The sequence below is a fragment of the Gymnogyps californianus genome, chromosome 8, assembly GCF_018139145.2.
Source record: "Gymnogyps californianus isolate 813 chromosome 8, ASM1813914v2, whole genome shotgun sequence".
NCBI lineage: Eukaryota > Metazoa > Chordata > Aves > Accipitriformes > Cathartidae > Gymnogyps > Gymnogyps californianus.
Genome location: NC_059478.1, coordinates 36449625 through 36468971, shown reverse-complemented (window position 1 = coordinate 36468971; position 19347 = coordinate 36449625).

Below are 19347 nucleotides of genomic sequence, written 5' to 3'. Positions count from 1 at the left end.
AGTGATGGGAACATCATTCACCCCTTCAGAAGTCCCGGATACGGAGCAGCCGTATGGGAATCTCAATATTTATCCTTCTGGATCTATATCATAGCCTGCGTGGACAGCATCCTGTAAACGTAACCCGGGCAGCCAGAGGAGCAATAAATCAGGAGCGAGCCCAGGCAACCGAGGCTGGTATGAGCTTGTGCTGCAGTGAGGGGTACGTGATGGATATCTGACCTTTCAGATGTGGGAGAAGGAGAATGTATTTCTCTGTTTATAGATACTAGGGTTTATGATTAAAACTGTATAAAAACAATCTCTTTCGTGCATTGTGCTTTGAGGGCTCAGCCTGAGTGTGTTATTGAACCAGTTCATAAAAACACGACTGAATTCCTATACAGCGATGGCTTTCAGCAACAGTCCCTGCAAGAGGCAGGGCTCCATCCAAAGTCCGCTGCAGTTAATGGAAAAACTCCTATTTATTTCAGTAGGCTTTGGATTGGGCCCTTAGAAAGCAATTTGGGTAGTGAGGTGAGAAATTTGGGATGACCAGCGTGTCAATAACACGAGCATCGAGCTCCACTCCTTTCGCTTCAGTTCACAGAAAAAATTCCAATCCAAATGCTGAGCAGCTGATCTTCCGCACGTTGCCAAGGCAGATGCAGATACTAAAAGGTACATTTGTAAATGGGTCTTTTTAATGCGTCTCTCTAGTGTGTTATTTTTGTACATTTATTCTTTATTTTGTTGCGGATTCTGGTTTTATTTACTGTCCTAAGGTGATGCTCTGGCTGCACCAACACCTGTTAGACCCAAATTTTAATGTGATTTAGATGAGAGGAGGGTGGGCACTTTCTGCTCCACTGACCCAGTCTCGTGTTTGCTGGGAGAAGCCAGTGGAGCAACGCAGATTTGTCCCAGTAACTTCATGAAAGGCCCTTGTTTCAATAGGATCCGTGTTCTTCTTTTCCTTTCAATATTTATTTCTCAAGCTCAGCATCCATGGAGAAAACAGTGGGTGTTGATGACTTTTTACAGCAGCAGTGCCCCATCCTGATGGACACCACCGATGAGCCTTGTGCTCCTGGCACGGCAAACCCGTGTCTTGCTGCCTGTGCCGCAGCACGGCGGGCTGGGGAGGGTGTGGGCAGAGGCATTGGCTGAAGCCAAGCGCCTTCGTTGAGCCCATCCACACAAACATCAGTGTGTTTTGAGTGGCAGTACTTGTTTGAGGAGGAGGCACATGTCTTACTGTTGTGGTTTAACCCCAGCCGGCAGCCGAGCACCACGCAGCCGCTCCCTCACTCCCCCCCGGCTCACAGTAGGATGGGGAGGAGAATTGGGAAAGAAGGTAAAACTCGTGGGTTGAGACAAGAGCGGTTTAATAACTAAAGTAAAATATACTACTACTACTACTACTGAAATACAATAATAATAATAATAATGAAATATAATAATAATAATAGTAATGAAAAGGAATATAACAAAAAAAAGAAGAGGGGAAAAAAAGAAAAAAAAACCCCAGAGATGCACAATGCAATTGCTCACCACCACTGACTGATGCCCCAGCACCAATCCACCCCTCCCAGCCAACTCCCCCCAGTTTATATACTGGGCATGACATTCCATGGTATGGAATACCCCTTTGGCCAGTTCAGGTCAGCTGCCCTGGCCGTGCTCCCTCCCAGCTCCTTGCACCCCTGCTTGCTGGCAGAGCACGGGAAACTGGAAATCCTTCACTTAGGATAAGCGCTACTTAACACACTGATGTTTTTAGTTGTTGCTATCAACATTGTTCTCATACTAAATCAAAACCACAGCACTGTACCAGCTACTAAGAAGAAAATTAACTCTATCCCAGCCGAAACCAGGACACTTACTGAAGACATCAATAGCTTCATGCTTCACATGTTGGCATGGTTTTCCTATGAAATGTTCATTGAGTAAAATGGGATTTAGGGCAAAATCACCGAAACTTGCATTCAGCATTGCCCTGAAAGAGCAAAGAGAGGGGGGATGCTTCTCTCTGCTGCTCTGTTCAGTGCACCGTGAAGGTCCATTTATGGATTTAGGTAAATAAACAGGCAATTAGGTAGGGATTCATACACCAACTTCATAGACACCAATCCCCTCACAGTCCCTCTGTCCTAAGAAAGAAAGAAAGAAAGAAATTTCAGGAGAGTGATTCAAATTAGTATCTGAAGGTGTATTTTTCTATTTCTTTCTATCCAACAAGGATGCTCAGGGTGGACAACCCCAACTTCTCTGCCTCTCTGAGAGCAGGGGTGAGGCACATGGTCCCACAAACCTGGGAGCTGGAGCCTGAGTCTCTCAGAAGGAGCAGCCTTTCTCTGCTGGCCTCGGTGTCCCAGGTTCACACCCATTGCTCCGGTCAAGGGTGCGCTGGGTGCTGCTCTGCAGACCTGTGCTTGGACCCAGCGGTCCCATCGTGCTGCTGCTTTGCAGGTCTCTCCCCTCGTGCGGAGGGGTCAGAAGTCCCACACATCTTTGGACCTGTGCAGTGGTTCAAACCCCACCATGCTGAAGGCCTTTGTCTTGCAAGCCCTCTGCTTCTGCGCATGTAAAATAATTCCTGCCTGTGCAGCATGTTCTGAGATGTTTGTGAATGCCGATTACTGGATTTCATGATTGCCCGATATACTTTATAGTGGTTCCTGCTGACGCATACCTAGGCAAGCTCACCCGGCTTGTTTCCTGCCAGGTGACATGGGAAGGGTCACTGGGATAGCTCACGGCCAAACCGCTTCGTCTCTTAGCCCAGGGAAGGCAAGGATCAGCTCCAGATGCCCATCCGACACTACTGTACCACTTGTTCATTGTCTGCCATCGTAAATTATTTCTAATATTTTTTTACAGTTTGTCACAAATTTAGTCTTGCAGAAAAGTTTTGCTCTTGTCATTGCCTTGTAACTTGGTAGAACGGGTACAGGACAACGTCCCTGATCATATGTGATTGCTGCTGGATGAGTGCTTGGTGAGGCCGGGGAAGTAATGATAAGAATATAAATATCAGTTACAGAAAGATGTTACTGGACTCCTGTGGCAATTTCCTATGGTAATAAGCATCCAGGAGGATATTAAAAATGTCATTTGTGCTTTAAAAGTAATAATAATTGAAATAGATTCTGGCATCTTTTATAACAACAGAGCCAACAATTATTACTGGGGATATTTTAAAAGAAAACAAACACATTAAATAATTAGTTAATTGAATTGCCAATATGCTGATGCTGCTGAAATTAATCTGAAAAATACGAGATTAGCAGCGTGCTTTTGCACAATTATAGTTGGTTGGAGAAAAAATTAAGAGGAGGACTGGGATGCGTTCAGCTGGAAAGCAGACTCAGTTGGCACCAAGCTGGTCTGCGGTGCGGGGTCCTGTGGGACCCTGGTGCTCGGGGACCTCGCCGGCAGCCTCGGGCACGGTGAGCCCTTCCCCAAAGGCAGCGTGGAAAAGGGACGAGGGCGGTCCCCTTGGCTGGCCGGGGGGGCCGCGAGGGTCCCTGCTGCGGGCGCACCGACCCCAGGGCTGGCGACGCCGTCTGGGTCGGGGAACCGAGCTCCACCGTCGTGCCCCCTGCACTTGCCCAACGTCAACTTCTGTGAGCAATGCCCTTTTTATTCAGAGTTGTAAAGTTACTACTCCACAAGCAAGCTAGGCTATACATTTCTTGTCATTCCTGTTTTTACAACTATAGAGGTACAAATTTAATGTATATTTTGAAAAATTAGGTCCTTGGATGGGAACAGGACAAACTCGAGTCAGGAGGCTATGTTCAGCCAGAAGCCCCTGATCCGAGCCTGCAGGTACTTCCCCATCAGATTATTTCACCTGTTTGGAGACATAGTTTATAATGGGACTGAGGTTTTTACGCAGACTGATAACTCAGAAAGAAGTCCTTTTTTTCCCCCCAAACAGGCAGGAAAGTCAGCCCGTGGCTGTGCAGGACCGGTGTGCGGTGCCTGCAGAGTCCCGGCCACGCGTGGGGTGAGCACAGCACCAAACAAGCCGTGCTGCTGGGGGTGGTTACTCACACCCGGCCAGACCTCTGAGGTGGGCTGCCATGAAGACACAGGCGGCAACAAAGACAACGTCTTTGCAACCCCCCCCCAAATCACAATTTTTTAAGCCTTGAGTGTTGTAAACATCACCCATGTGAAGGGGAGAATATACGTGTATATTGTGGATGTTGTCTACCTAGACTTTAGTAAAGCCATTGACACCATTTCCCACAGCATTCTCCTGGTGAAACTGGCTGCTCATGGCTTGGATGGGTAAAAAACTGGCTGGATGGCCGGGCCCAAAGACTTGTGGTGAATGGAGTTAAACCTAGGTGGTGGCTGGTCACAAGTGGTGTTCCCCAGGGCTCAGTATTGGGGCCAGTTCTGTTTAATATCATTATCAACGATCTGGATGAGGGGATCGAGTGCACCCTCAGTAAGTTTGCAGATGACACCAAGTTGGGCAGGAGTGTTGATCTGCTTGAGGGAAGGAAGGCTCTGCAGAGGGAGCTGGACAGGCTGGATCCATGGGCCCAGGCCAATTGTATGAGGTTCAACAAGGCTCGGTGCCAGGTCCTGCACTTGGGTCACAACAACCCCATGCAACGCTACAGGCTTGGGGCAGAGTGGCTGGAAGCTGCCCGGCAGAAAAGGATCTGGGGGTGTTGGTCGACGGCCGGCTGAATATGAGCCGGCAGTGTGCCCAGGTGGCCAAGAAGGCCAAGAGCATCCTGGCTTGTATCAGAAGTAGTGTGGCCAGCAGGACCAGGGCAGTGATCGTCCCCCTGTACTCGGCGCTGGTGAGGCCGCACCTTGAATCCTGTGTTCAGTTTTGGGCCCCTCACGACAAGAAAGACATTGAGGTGCTGGAGCGCGTCCAACGAAGAGCAACAGAGCTAATGAAGGGTCTGGAGCACAAGTCCTGTGAGGAGCGGCTGAGGGCACTGGGGTTGTTTGGCCTGGAGACAAGGAGGCTGAGGGGAGACCTTCTCGCTCTCTACAACTACCTGAAAGGAGGTTGTAGCGAGGTGGGGGTCGGTCTCTTCTCCCAAGTGACAAGCGATAGGACGAGAGGAAATGGCCTCAAGTTGCACCAGGGGAGGTTTAGACCAGATATTAGGAAAAAATTCTTCACCGAAAGGGTTGTCGAGCACTGGAACAGGCTGCCCAGGGAAGTGGTGGAGTCATCATTCCTGGAGGTATTTAAAAGACGTGTAGATGCGGTGCTTAGGGACATGGTTTAGTGGTGGACTTGGCAGTGCTAGGCTAACGGTTGGACTTGATGATCTTAAGGGTCTTTTCCAACCTAAACTATTCTATGATTCTATGATTCTATATTTAAATATCTATAGCACTCTCATGAATACTCTATCATGTCTAGCACAGATATGCACACTTCATAAAATGTGTCGGCGTTTCCCTGAATCTATTTTATTTAACCATTAGAGCTGCGCACTGTGAACATTTCCCTTGGAAAACCTCTTCTCCCACCCTGCATACTGATGCAGGCTCAGCCCTCTGTTCGTGCGAGGTCTAGACGTCCAAATGCACTCCTTCTCCATTTGGGCACCAAAACAGAGTCACGGATTTTTAAAAGCAGTCAGCACGTTGGGTGATCCCCATGAAATCTGGCTGCTCAATGCTCGCATAGAAGGTAATCTGGCTGAAAAATCTGCCCTCTGCACGCTGAGCTCCTGGAAAGGGCAAGGCCCTTCTCAAACCCGTTGTTCAGTGCGTGCCTTACGCCATCAGGTACCAGCGAGGGGTCCTCTGCTTCACAGCCCGAAAGCTGTCGTGGTCCTCGTGTGGCAGGATCCTCCAGGTACCACAGGAGTTACCTCTCTGTCATCCATCGTGTGCATCCATGTGACTGCGGGAGACTGACGGCTTAGAGCTCGTTGCAAGATTGCTGCTTAGACAACTGGGTTGTTCCATGCTGAAAACGGCCCTTGCCAATGTAAAATGCTGCCTTTCCTCCTCTTACAAGCAGGAATTGTTTTTTCCTTCAACTGCTGGTGCGTGGGCTCCCTGCACTTCACCTGAAATACAGCACAAGAGCTACAAGAGCAGCTTTCAGCTTCACGTGCCTTCAAGTTTATTCTTTCTGCTGTAGCTGGGTCACACATGCCATGATCCAAGGCTCAGCCATGGTTTTCCCCGCTGCATTTCCATTCTATTCTATAGTTTCATCATGCCAGTCACACACAAAGTTGCATATATATATATACGTACACACACGCAAGGATTTACGTGCACGTTCAGTGGTGTGACAGCCCTGGTTTGCGGGGAGAGCTGGAAATAAGAGGCTCAGCATGTACCAACTTAAAAATACAATCTTGTATGATAAAACAAGATTGCTATTACATCTTTTATCAGGCTACAGCTCTCACGAGCAGTAAAATGGCGTGGGGAGTGTTGCTGTTGTGAGCAGAAAGTACAGATTGTGGTCCCTTGGTGCTAGGGACGGGGCAGGGTGCTGCGGGGGGATCCCTGCTGCAGGGGCTCTGCCCCGTCTTCTCCCCGCTGGGGAACGCGGGCATCTGTTACCGTGCTCTTTAGACACCTCCAAAGATTGAATTGATTTTCATTATCATAATGCACTTAAAGGATATTTTCTTTCTTTAAAGAAAACAAATGCATTGTTTATTTCAAAACTGAAGAAGATACGCGTGCAATTTATTTCCATCCTGCAGACAGCAGGAAGCATAATGTCTGATGAAAACTTATTTTGCCACACTTGCCTGTCTCTGAACTCATCAGTAGGAGCACAGAGATCTGAGAAACTTGTCCATCATATAGTATCAGGTAATACCTGTTGTGTGTTGTCCTGGTTTTAAGAGAAATAAATTTATTTTGAAATTGATGTGTCTTGCCACAGCCTTGATGACTGTTGTGTTAGTATTATTTCTTCACCTCTCCCCTTTAATGAAACAGAGAAAATCTTTCTGAGTGTTAGCAGTGAAACTGAATCTCTAAATATTTAGAATTCTGCCTGCGCATCCCACGGCGCCGGGTGGAGAGGCACTCAGACACGCCTGGGAAAGCACGAGGGCTAGCAAAGCAGCAGCCTCCGTACAAGCAGCATCTCCGTTAGGAACCCGTGGAAGGAAGCTCCCAAAACAGTGCTCACAGAGCCGTCACGGATTAAACGTGGAAACCACAGGACTCTTGGCGGACGCGGCTGTTGGAAGGGCAGAGCTCTGGTTTAAGAGCAGCGACAACAAAAGTGACCTGTCTCCACACAGTGGCGTGTGCCCGGGCGCTTGTGCAGTTACCCAGTGCAAAACCTGGGGCTGCCGGCATGTGCCCCTCCGGCTACGAACCGTCGCACACTGGCCCTGCGCTGGCCGGGCATTGGCACGGGGGTTTCGACAGCCTTGGGAGTACGACGTCCTGCAGCCGCTGGCTTTGCAGAAGTGCCGCAGCCAGCGTTCCCAAGCCCTGCGCTGGGAGCTGCCGCCACGGCTCCGTGCTCTGCCTCTCCCTTGCGGTGCGGGGTCAGAGCGTGTCGGTGCTCCGGCACCACGACTCCCCCCCGGCTCCCGGCCTTTGGCGGGGTTTGCCCTGCTGTGCGTGGTTGTTTTGTTAACTTCTCTGCCTACGGTTGGCAAATTTCCTGATCTTATGATGCAGTTGGGGAAGAAAGCTGGTTTCTGGAAACTATTGCATTTCAGCTGAATAGTCCAGGTGAATGCAGTCAAAGGGAACATGACTTTTTGATGTCGCCACTCCGTATCCTGCTTGCTTTTTTCCCTGGGTTAAATAAAACACCAACACGCTTCGAGTCCAACAGCAGAGAGCTTTCCCAGGTAGCATTGTGCTCCTAATGGTGTTTTTTATTTTTATTCGGCGTCAGCAAGTCTGTCTCGCAAGAGAGTTTTACCTTTTACCCTTTTTTCCCAATATGTTTTCACTCTTACCCATTCTCAAGAAATGCTTGCTAAAACAGCCAGACCTAATCGAAATGGCTTCATTCGGATTGCAATCTCCAGGCATCTGGCCTTCCCCTGTACTGCCTCTCTCTCTCTTTCTCTTTATACAAATTATAAAATATATCAAAAACATTTTCTTGTTGTAAGTCTGCAGACATAACCATTATTTCTGACTGGTGTTCAGAGCAAACAAAATTTCTTTATTACAACTTATTAAGCTGTGCCACTTGTCAATTTTATGAGTTTTAAAAATAACATCTAATGTTAACTTGGCAATGAATCTGTCTTAAGACATACTACCCACTCACGTTTTATTTCTTCTATTAAAGGAGATGATGTACAAACAGTATGGGAAAGCATGGATCAAACTTTTTAGTATCACCTCTAATACAAAGAATTCCAAGCACAAGTAACTAAAGGAAAGGGGAGTGCCGTGCACGTGTTCCTCTGGGCTACAGAAACCAACAATTATTTTATCTTGATCCAGCTGCACAATAAATGGGAACAAATACCCCATTGTGGAGAGACTTTATTTTTGGTTTCACCGTATTTCTAGAGAATGGGTATTGCTTGCTCTAAAAAGTGTGTTTAGGTCAGATGGTTGTGCTTTGCCGTTTATTTTATTTTTGAAGCTTTATGATTACACTGTTAGACCCTGATTCATGGGTGACCTTCATGCATGAACCCGACTTAAGGCATATAAATAGTCCTATTGATTGGAATTTTAACATTGATTATAGTGGGGTGAGGTGGAAGTCAATGTGAATAAAAGTAATATACAGTGTGCCACCATCATTCTCAGTAGCACAACAATGGAATTACAATCGCCTCTTGCTAGAAAAAATAGCGGGCTCCCTTTTTGTGATGAGATATAGATTTTAATCACTCTCGAATATACTGAAGTTCAATGAATTCTATTTTGTCCTTACTTACAAATTCACACAAAAAAATGTATTTTTTGCATTTCTAGAGTTGAGGATGTCAGTGGTCCAATTTAATTCTGTCCTTTAAAAAGAGATTTCTGGAGTGGGTACAACACCCACTTCTGACACTTTTACTCTCAGTAGCTGCACATATTGTCATTCACACAAAAAGATGCATTTAACCTCTCACTTCCGAAGAGATTCTTTTGTAACATGAAGTGTGATTAGTTGTGACACAAACTATGTTATCTATATAATTAAGTGTCCTTGTGGGTTTGTCCGTGTTGGGAAGATGCTGTGACCCTTCATGACGAGTACAAACGAGCAGAGGAGCCCAGCCCCAGGGGGAGGTGAAGCCTCCCGTGACCGCCTGTTTGTATCCAGCGGAAGATGCCAACAATATAGAGGAATTCACCTTTTCCGAAGCGCTCTGCAAACACTAATTGCTCCTGCAGCCCCTCAGTGAGACGCGAGTTGTGAGAGGCCGTGCCCAGCTCAGCTGCAGCACGGGGGGCTGCCCGTGGGGTCCCGGGGGTGCCCGCCACACCGTGAGCGATGCCGTGACCGCCGGCCGCACGCAGCTCCGCTCCCCCTCGCTCCGGGGAAGCGTGCACGGCAGGGCGCTCCTCTTAGCCAAAAGTACTGAAAAACCCGGAATGGGAGGCTGTCAGCTGGGGCGCAGGCAGCCACCACATCGCTTATCTTGCTTTTACACCTTCCACGTCAATGGGTGACGGCGCTGTATCCCTTTCCCTGCCTCCCCAGCAGGAATGGTCACTCCTCTGAAGTCTGAACAACGAGTTTTTCTGTGACTGGAGGGGTCAGCATGGCTGGGGCAGTGCTGCGCATGAGACTGGGGAGGAAATTCTTGTTTTGAATGCCGCTTCAGCCTTGAATCGTATTTGCGAGGCTTTCATGCATGAGTGTTTGGAGAACGTGAATATGAAAGCAGGGTAAACACAGCTGAAGCAAATTCATTAAACATTAAAGCAAATATTTGCAGAGATTTTGGTTTGCAGCCTTTACACATTTCCAGAATTATAGTAATGGAACATGGGCACGTCTTCAGCTGGCAACGGCAAGACGAAGAAGATCAGCATGAGCGACACAGAGGCAGAGGGGGGTGGCGGGAGGTGGCTCCTCAGGCCACGAGAGACAGGTTCTTCTGCTCCTCCCCGGGGAACAGACCCCTAGCAAAGTGTCACCGCTCCTTGGCTTCTTGTTGCAGTGAACAAGAAGTTCACTGCAGGGAGACTGTCCTATGGTTGGAGTAGTCCTGGAGCGATTTACCACTTAGACATTCAGACACTGAAGCTCGGAAAAATAAGTTGTCTGGTGAAAGAATAAACGAAGCGGCAAACGACAGCGCAAGAGATGCTGAGGGTCCCGCGGGGCAGGCGGTCCTGGCTCCCCCCTCCTCTCCGGGGCAGAGAGAGCCGGCGGATGGGGACAGGCAGGAGAGGGCAAGGGGGATGGGAAAGGGAAAAGGGTTAAGAGAAAACGTGGACACGGACTAAACTCTGCTGAAAGGTACAGAGATAAGTATAAAATTAATTGCCTAATATTTACACGTTGGATCAGCTGGGGATCAGCCACTATCCATTATTTCAGCCAGCAGTTGGCCAGCTGATATTATTTCTGCTCTGATGGAAGGACTGAAACACCTGAAATGGAAGAATGATGGCCAATATTAACCCAAACATTTTGTTGTGTTCTTCCTCAGCTCCCAGTCGCTGGATTTGAAAACCTTTGCAGGAATATTCAGGTTGTCTCAAAATCTTGGAATAAGTAACACATGGCGGGGGGCGGTGGGAAGCGTCATACCATGACTCACCAAAATACCAACAAGGCAAAGGCTGCAATATTCCACTATCTTTAGCGTTCCCTCAAAACCCAGCCTGTGTTTTGGGGCGTGTGCATGTTCCTCGATGGAGAGCATTTCTCGTGTCGGAGTGGTGAGCAGCAGCCTCCTCTCACCACTGCGGCACAGCTGGCATGGTGCCATCTGCCAAAAACTCTGTTAAAATACACACACGTGTCAGGTACCTGTTTGCAAAGAGGTAACACATGGGGGGCTTTGTCTCTCTGCAGCGGGTGCACATGTCCTGCTGTTAAAAACACGTACACCAGGGACGATATAAGCCTTGATGTCAAAACACTGATTGATGTTAACGAGGGTGGCTGCCCACCGGGATGTCTCCAGCACAATTTTTTGCCTGTGTTTCCCTTTAATGAAGCACGCCCTGATTCCTGGTAACTGATCTTCCCCAGGGCAGAAACCCCAAAGGATGCAAACACAGCCGAGGGACCGTGGGCACGCGGGGCCGTTGTCAGAGGGGTGCGGCAGAGCGGAGCGCCGATGGCTGCGCTCACGGCGAGCACAGCCCACAGCGTGGCTGCAAGGCAAGGGTCACCCCTGCGATTTTTCAAGGTAACATGTGGTTGGAAGCGCCACACAAAATCGACAGCTTTTCAGTGAGCAGAGAGAAGCTTGAGTTAATAAGTTATAAATCGTAAGGTAAAGCATTTACTACTGTTTCAACATTCGATTAAAGTAACTTTAGAGCATGCAATAAGGTGCAGATAGGGTTGCACAAAACCGTTGTTAACACTTAACTGGTGAAGTGCAAAGGAAATCAGAAGCTGTTCTTTAACTGCTTACTAGAGGTTATTGTGTGATATTTGTATGTAAATGTATGAAAGGAAAGTCATGGCTATAAATTATCTTTACCTTGGAAAGCATTTTTAGATTGAATTGACATTGCAGGAGTTGAATAACCGTTCAGCTTTATCATTTGCTATTTTAGAGTTAGCTTTGGCTGAACAGTCATTGTCAATTGTCTAAATAGGTTTCTTAAAACATGTAACTGGCCCAAACCTGTGGAGGGGATAGCTGCAGCACCACCTGGATGTTAATGTTTCCTCCCTGAATATTGTAGAAACAGGTAAAGTTGTTCAGGCTTCCATTTGCTTTTTTCTTAATTTTTGACTTTTAACCATATTTTCAACAGGTTTATTTACACCTAACAAACGCAATCTTCTTTACTTTACTGTCTGTAAATTTTACCTTAAATTCTGTTTGGTTCACAAGGCAAATCCAAAGCATGCCGGTTTAACGAGCACTTTGTAGACCCAGCCGAGCCTGATGCCCAGCCGGGCGGTGGCCCCCGTCGGGCCCCTCTCTGCAGGATCTGCTCTTCATAACAGCAGCTCAGGGTTCCAATTTCTGCCTCTTTTCGGAAGGATCAGCCACGACCTGAGGCTGTGAAGATCCATTTGATGATCGCCTGGTTTTGCTGCGTCTCTCTCCGTGTTCGAAGAGTGGTCGTGGTGGCGTAGAGGTGGTGGTACTTCGGTACGATCGTTCAGTTTTTTGCACAAGCTCTATGCCAAATTAGGGTGAACTACCATAAACGCTGCAGTAGAGGCTGGAAGGAAAGTTAAGCCCGGGTACTGCACATCTCACACCATTTATCTCTCTACCGTGACATAGGGATGGAGGATCAATCCTGGCATTACAAGAAATCAATCTCAGCATTACAAGGTGGCCTTTGTCACCGAGCAAACAATGCCCAAGTGTAAAAAAGGAGACTCTTACGTGTCTTACTTTTGCCGTGTCACTCAATTTTTTAATATATATTCATTCATCATTCATTATCCCTGTGGCAGCTACACAGAACCACCCCACAACAAACTTATATCTCCTATGACTGTGATTTTTAATGTACACATACCTTGTTTCCATTGGGTTGCTGTCATTTTGCATTTAGTTTGCTGTTGCAGCGCATACCAAAGGAGGAGGCATTCCCCTCATGCTAACGACTCTAAGAAACAGGGGAAAGCTAATTGTTTTCAAGCTTAATAAGCAGTGATCAGGGGTCTGTACAGAGCCTCGGCAAACACTGAATCCAGACCTCCCCGACGCGATGGAGTGGCAGGGCTCAGGCCACCGGCACTGACGCTTCGACCGTGTTTCTGCCCTTCCAGGAGCTGTTTCTCCCTACGCTGTCCTGCATCTCACCGAGTGGCACAGCCCCGCTGTGGCTTTGCTTGCTTATGTGCCACGTGCTGCTTACTGTGCTGTGGGTTTTAACTGTAGCCACGTATTTCTGCTCCTCAGGTTACGCAGAGATGAAGGAAGAGGTGTTTGCAGGAATATGACCTTTCTGAAAGATGTGATTACACCACAGAGCGGGCAGAAGGGGATGATATGTGCCAATGGTGAGAGGAGATACAGCAACGGAAAAAAACGCTGAAGAGCACAGTGCTCTGGTGGGGGTGCAGGGGGGGAGGACCGAGACAGCTGGGGAACAGGGGAAGAGCCCACTGGACCTGGTGGAGGTGCTCCGGGAGAGCCGTGCCGCGGCTGTGCCGGGCGGGAGGAGCAGCCCCCCGGGAGGAGGCTGGTGCCAGCCCGGCCGCTGGCGAGGAGGAGGATGCTGCCAGTGCTGCCCGGGAGGGAGGGCTCTGGCGGGGGTTCCTGGGGGATCGCGCTGCTGCTGCTGCTGAAGGAGGTGCCCATCCAGGTGCGATGAGACACTTGACAGCTCGCTCTGAATGGAGACCTGATTTAATTATTATTACACCAATTTCCTTGCAGGGAAAAAGACACTTGGCTGCTGCTTTCAGCTGTGCAGCTCATCACCTTCATTTAGACCCTCGTTAGACCCACATTAGGGCACTCAGAGGCACCCCTGATTAGGCTCTTTCTGAAACAGCCGCAGGATTCAGGAGGTGCAGAACGTGCCTTTTGACTGGCATTGCAACAGTGGCAAAAGCACCATGTGGGATGCTGCCGGGGCTGCGGCTGCTCTGGCATCTCCTTCACCCGGTGCCTTTCCGAAGGAGAGAGGGAATGCCTTGTTCCCACGTTACGGTGGCACTACCTCTGGAAGGAATGAGCATACGCACAATGTTGTGTCTGCAAGAAAACCAGGGACTCCCTCCATCAGCAGTGGGTCAGTGTTTATTTTTGCTGGCCTTCCTTATATGCAAAAGTATAATCCCTTGACAACCAAGACTTCTACATTTTAGAGCCTTAAAGTGTTGCCACAACAAAGTATCCATCCTTTTCCAGCCTAGTCAATCTTCTAAGAACAAAGAAAAATGAAATTATAGAGTAACAGTAATCTTATTTCAGTTAATGATCTCATATAATAGCTTGTTTGTGACAAAACTCATCTCTTCCTCCTGAACACTGCTCAGCCACTAAACTGTGGAATCAGGATCAATTTCTGAATAGGAAAGAACATGTTCTTGTTTGTTTCATTTGAATTTCTCTTTTAATGTGTTGGTAATATCTGCAATGCCCACTGCTGATGTAATATAGATCTAATTCTCAGCTCATTTAGTTGCTGCCGCAATAGGAAAACAATGCCTAGTGGGAGTGATGATTAGAAAGCAACAGCAGAGATATAAAGCATAGATAAATGAAATAAATTGCAGAAAAGTTACTAATGACATGATCTCTGGCCACATCAGTCAACCGGTACTCTGATGCACTAAATTGCTGCTTTTTTTTTTTTTTTTTTTTTTAAATGATAGCCACATTGTAAAGCAGCAAAGAGGAGGAAAGCAAGAAAGAATGCATAATACACCCTCTCCTCCCGACCCTAATGTCATGGGAGCATCAAGTGTGGAGGAGACAGAGTCATAAAAATGAATTGCATGGAGCATGCCTCTCAAGCTGTTATCTGTTATTTATAAAGAATTAAAATGAGCTAGTTATTTCATATGTGCCAGAAAAATGGGTTCATCAGTATTGTGCTGAAATGCATTATGACTTACTGATTCCTGATTTCATAGCTGTTGTACTTATTTGAAAACATATTTATATGCTTTGTATCAACTGCTAACCATTGAATTTTTATTGTACATTACAGAGGAAAATCTCATGTTTCAATTTGCATCTCACTTGATTCATAGATGTACATTACGTAATTCTGGTCTTGTGTGATTTACTTGGGAAGTATCTGAGAATATTTCCTAATATTGGAATATTGCGCTTTGAGAATATCCCTCCCAAACGCGCACAGGTAACCGCCGTTAATGCCCATCACATGCGTGGTTGCGTAGGTAAAGGGAGTTCCAGCCTTCACCCACAACCAGAAGTAGCGTCTTAGAAATGACTTTCTTTACGTACAGCCTGGGAAAATCTACACGTGGAACAGAAAGCGACTGAAAAGATCCAGACTTCATGAAGGGCGTTGAGGAGCTGAAGGGAACGAAATGGATGAAGAGCCTTTGGTCTCGTGTCTGGCTCCGCTCCCGGGCGGCCACTCCAAGGCAGGCGAGGGCAGAGAGCGCGGGTGGGAGATGGAGCCGTCTCTTATCTTAATGTATGTAACACTTAAACTCAGACTGTTCTAACTAAGACTGGTCCACGGATCAGTAGTCCTTGGGGAATTCTACATCTGTGCCAAGGTATGATTAGCAGGGCCAGAGGATCTAGGTCAGTATCTTAATTATCTTTTAAGTTGATTGAAAGCTGGTAAAGTTCTTTCCTTTCTATCCCACCACCAGTTAACAAGCAGGTTTTTTTTTAAAAAAACCCCCCACCTTCTTGATTTTTAAGAAACTGTACAGACAGGCAGCATTTTAGCTGTCAGTGGGAGCTACTGATGCTTGGTGCATCTGACATTCAGACTGCTGTTATCGAAGAGAGCAAATGTGATTTCCAAAGCCCCGTCCGAGGCACCCACGCCTGAAACATCAGTTTTCGCTGAGCAGAGCCGAGCCGTGGCATTCCCTGCACGGAGCCCGGCGTTCCCCAGGGGAGAGCGGCGCTGCCTCGGGGAGGGGACCCTGTTCGGCAACCGGGGCTGACCGTCCCGAGCGGGGCAATGATACCCACCGTATGGGTACCAGCACCATCGCAGCCCGCGCGAGGGGAAGGTGAAGACGCGGTTGGAGGAGGCAGGCTCCTCAGCAACCATCTTCAAAGTGGCGTTAGTGGCAAAGGTTTTCAGCAAGACTCTGCTTGGCCCTAGCTGAATGAGCTGGGAAATACCAAGCGCAAACTCCTCATCCTGCTAAACAAAGGGGCAAAACTTCCATTGCCTTTAAAGTTTTTCGCTTGCGATGTTTTTTTTCCTTAAATCATTATCAGAACATTTCTATTAATTTTATCCCTAGCCTCCAGGTACAGACAATTCCCAGCAACTTGCAGGTCTGGGCTGTCAAGGAAAACCAATTTACAAATTTAACTGCTTTTCCTAAACTGAGTAGTTAGACTGCAATTAATATAATCAAGATAGAGAAGGCCAAAAAGGCCTTGTTGGAAAGATCACCTGGAATCAAGGGTACTGGTAGTGCCTGTGGTAGGATTAGCAAAAGCATATTGCTGAGAAAGAGCCTGCAGTTACAATAAAATAATGATCTATGTTTAATCTGCCTAGTTTGTAAATCTAATTCATTTTTATTTATACATGCTGATATCCCCCTGAGCCCACTCTGCTCCGGGCTGAGCAGTCCCAGCTCTCTCAGCCTTTCCCCATGGGAGAGATGCTCCAGTCCCTTCAGCATCTTGGTGGCCCTTCGCTGGACCCTCTCCATGTCTCTCCTGTACTGGGGAGCCCAGCACTGGACCCAGCACTGGAGGTGTGCCTCCACCAGTGCTGGGCGGAGGGGAAGGACCTGCTGGCAGCACTCCTGATGCAGCCCAGGTACCGTTGCCCTCCTTTGCACATTGCTGGCTCATGGTCAGCACGTTTGACACACGCCACGTCTCCCCGTCAGGCCTCTGTGCAGCCTGAATTTGCCGATGTTGCCACGAAGCATGTCCTATCTGCAGTGATTCCTGGTGCCTGTGTGTCAGTCTGCAGCCACCCACAGCCTTGTTTGATGTTCCTTAACGGTTACAGAATAAGGAACTTTGCATTAAACCCTCTAAGTTCCCAACATCCTGAGAAGGTCATCAGAGTGACAGTGGGGAAAGGTGTCATACCTCCCGGCCATCGCTGCAGAGCTCCTTGCAAACTGCGCTCAGCGCTGTTTCTCTGCAACCCTGAAAGAAAAGTTTGGATTTTGAGGAATTGTGTTTCTTCTGATGGGTGACATTAAAACTGCCCTGTGCTGAACGTCCTATAATTTGATGCGATAGTTACTTCTGCTCATTGCTTGAAATCCCAATAAACCCTGGAGATGAGGTAAACTGGAGGACCAGCCAAAATACGCGTTACTTTAAAGGTCAGGTATGCAAGGCGTTGGGCAGGCTTTCCTGCAGCTCTGACGGCGAGATTCCTCGTCGTGAGGCTTGGGATTTCACATCACTGTACCCCTTTCAGAAAGACTTGGTGATCCTTCGGACTCAGCTGGGAATGACCAAATGAGAATTAATATGAAGGGCCAAATCCTCACTTCACGGTGGTGGGGGAAATCGGCTTCACTGGATACAGCTGAATATGCAAGACTTAAGATCGAATACATTCTGAAGTACGGCTGGCTGTACTAGCTATAACCAGTATAACTCACTCCAATCAGTACACTTCGGGAGGTGCCGTTAGCTGCGGATCTCACCTTGCACAGGGAAATGAGATGCAGAAGATCCCGGTGTATATCACAACTGCAGGGACTTGGATGAGCGTGGCTCTGTGCAGTGCTTTCATCAGTGGTATGATATTGCCTTTCTCTGTTGGGAATACGCAATGTACTTGTGCAAAAATTTCTGGGAAAACAAATATGAAATGCTTTTCTATTAACCATTTCCATAATGGAAGAAAAATTACTCTCAAAGGAAAGTTAACGTTGAAAGTCTTCTGGTATACTTGCTTCTCATTTGTGCAAGTATTCACCTCACTTTCTTCAGCATCTTACCTTTTTAACCCTTTACTCTCTGCTGAAACAGCTGTACCCCCCCATCAGTATATGGAAAGTGCTGTTATATTCAGGTAGACTAATTCTCCACTTTGTTACCTTGGTTTTATACCAGAAAAATGCCTTTGAAATCCAAGGCAGGTAACTGCCTGAAAAATCAAATGTGCTATCTACTTCCCCTTGATACATAAAGAAGCTAATGGACCAGATCCATCCATTGATTTATGCTGTGGCTGACTTTGGTTTCAGAGGTTTAACAACTTGTACTGGTAATTGGAATGATCCCTGAAATCAAAAGGAAGAAAAGTATTTGCCTTTTCTTTTGGTACAGTAATAAACGCAAAGATCCAGAGAGGGTCAGGCACAAGTTTGTCTCATAAAAGAGGTGGCAACCAACTTAAAACTGCTCTTACTTCACATCAAGAATGAATATCTTTTGAATTCACTGCTGAAATCTGTCACCTGAGTCATCATCAGCATCCAATATTCATAATAAATACTGTAACTGTGAAAAATATAGAAAATATTTAATAGTATTCAATATTATTAGCTAGAAGCTTCAGAGCATAAATTGTCATTGCATGACAGTAGCTTTGCTGTGCGTCTTGTGTTTGTTAACTATCAGCTGAGGGGGTTTGTCGCCTTCCTTGTACACCCTCGGACGCTGGACACGTCAGAAACAGGCGCTGGAGCAGATGTGTTGGATTTGCCTATACAGCAAGGAAATTGTGATGGTCCTGTAAAGATAAACTTGTGAAAAATAAAGCGATTAGGTTACACGGAAGATAAAGAATCCCCATTTGCTTCTACAGTCTGACATAAATGCCTCCAAAATTCATTTTAGGGTGAGTTAAGAACAGGAAAATGCACTTTATAGATTCACATTATTTAAATGTAATTCTCTAGCTTCATATATAGCATCCTTAAGGTAAAATATCTCACAGTTAACAACATGAAGAGAAATCAACACAAAAATATCTCAAAAGGGACAGTTTACTTTCAAACTCTCTCCTTTCCCCTGTGTCCGTATGTATTTGGATTTGTCCATCTGGACACTTACCAATGGAAGCTATCACCTCTCCTCCGCTTCCACTAGTGTCAGACGGGGCCACCCGCTTTTGGCAGAGTCCTCTGCAGACGGTATGATCTGAGGGTCAGCTACGGTGGAGATGACAATTTAACATTGCGATCGTTCCGCTGCATTGAGTAAAAAATCTGGAAGAAATAATTTAATTTAGAACCCCTTAACAGACTGAACTAATATAGCAATAAAAAACCAGTTGTGACGCAAGGAACTCTACAAGACTGCCACTTCCAAGCTTCCCGTGAAACACCCACGCCTGCAGACATTAAGCGAGGGTGACTTGCCCTGTCATGACTTGTCATCTGTATCAAAATGTCCTGCAGGCTGAACGCGATGTAGGTAAATCCAAGTCCAGGGAAAATCAGAAACATGTCCAGCAGGAAACCCTCTTCAACAGCAGCTCGTCTCGATGAGTAATGGGTGCCCAAGCCAGCACAGGCATGATGCCTCGTGCCTGAGTTGCTGTTGGCGTTTACGTAGCACGCCTCCGACACGACTGGGACCGAGCAGAGCCTCAGCCCCGCTTCGCCTCGCAGGACCCATTCTTCCAACCTGCTCTTCCTGCAGCCAGATGAGCCATCTCTGC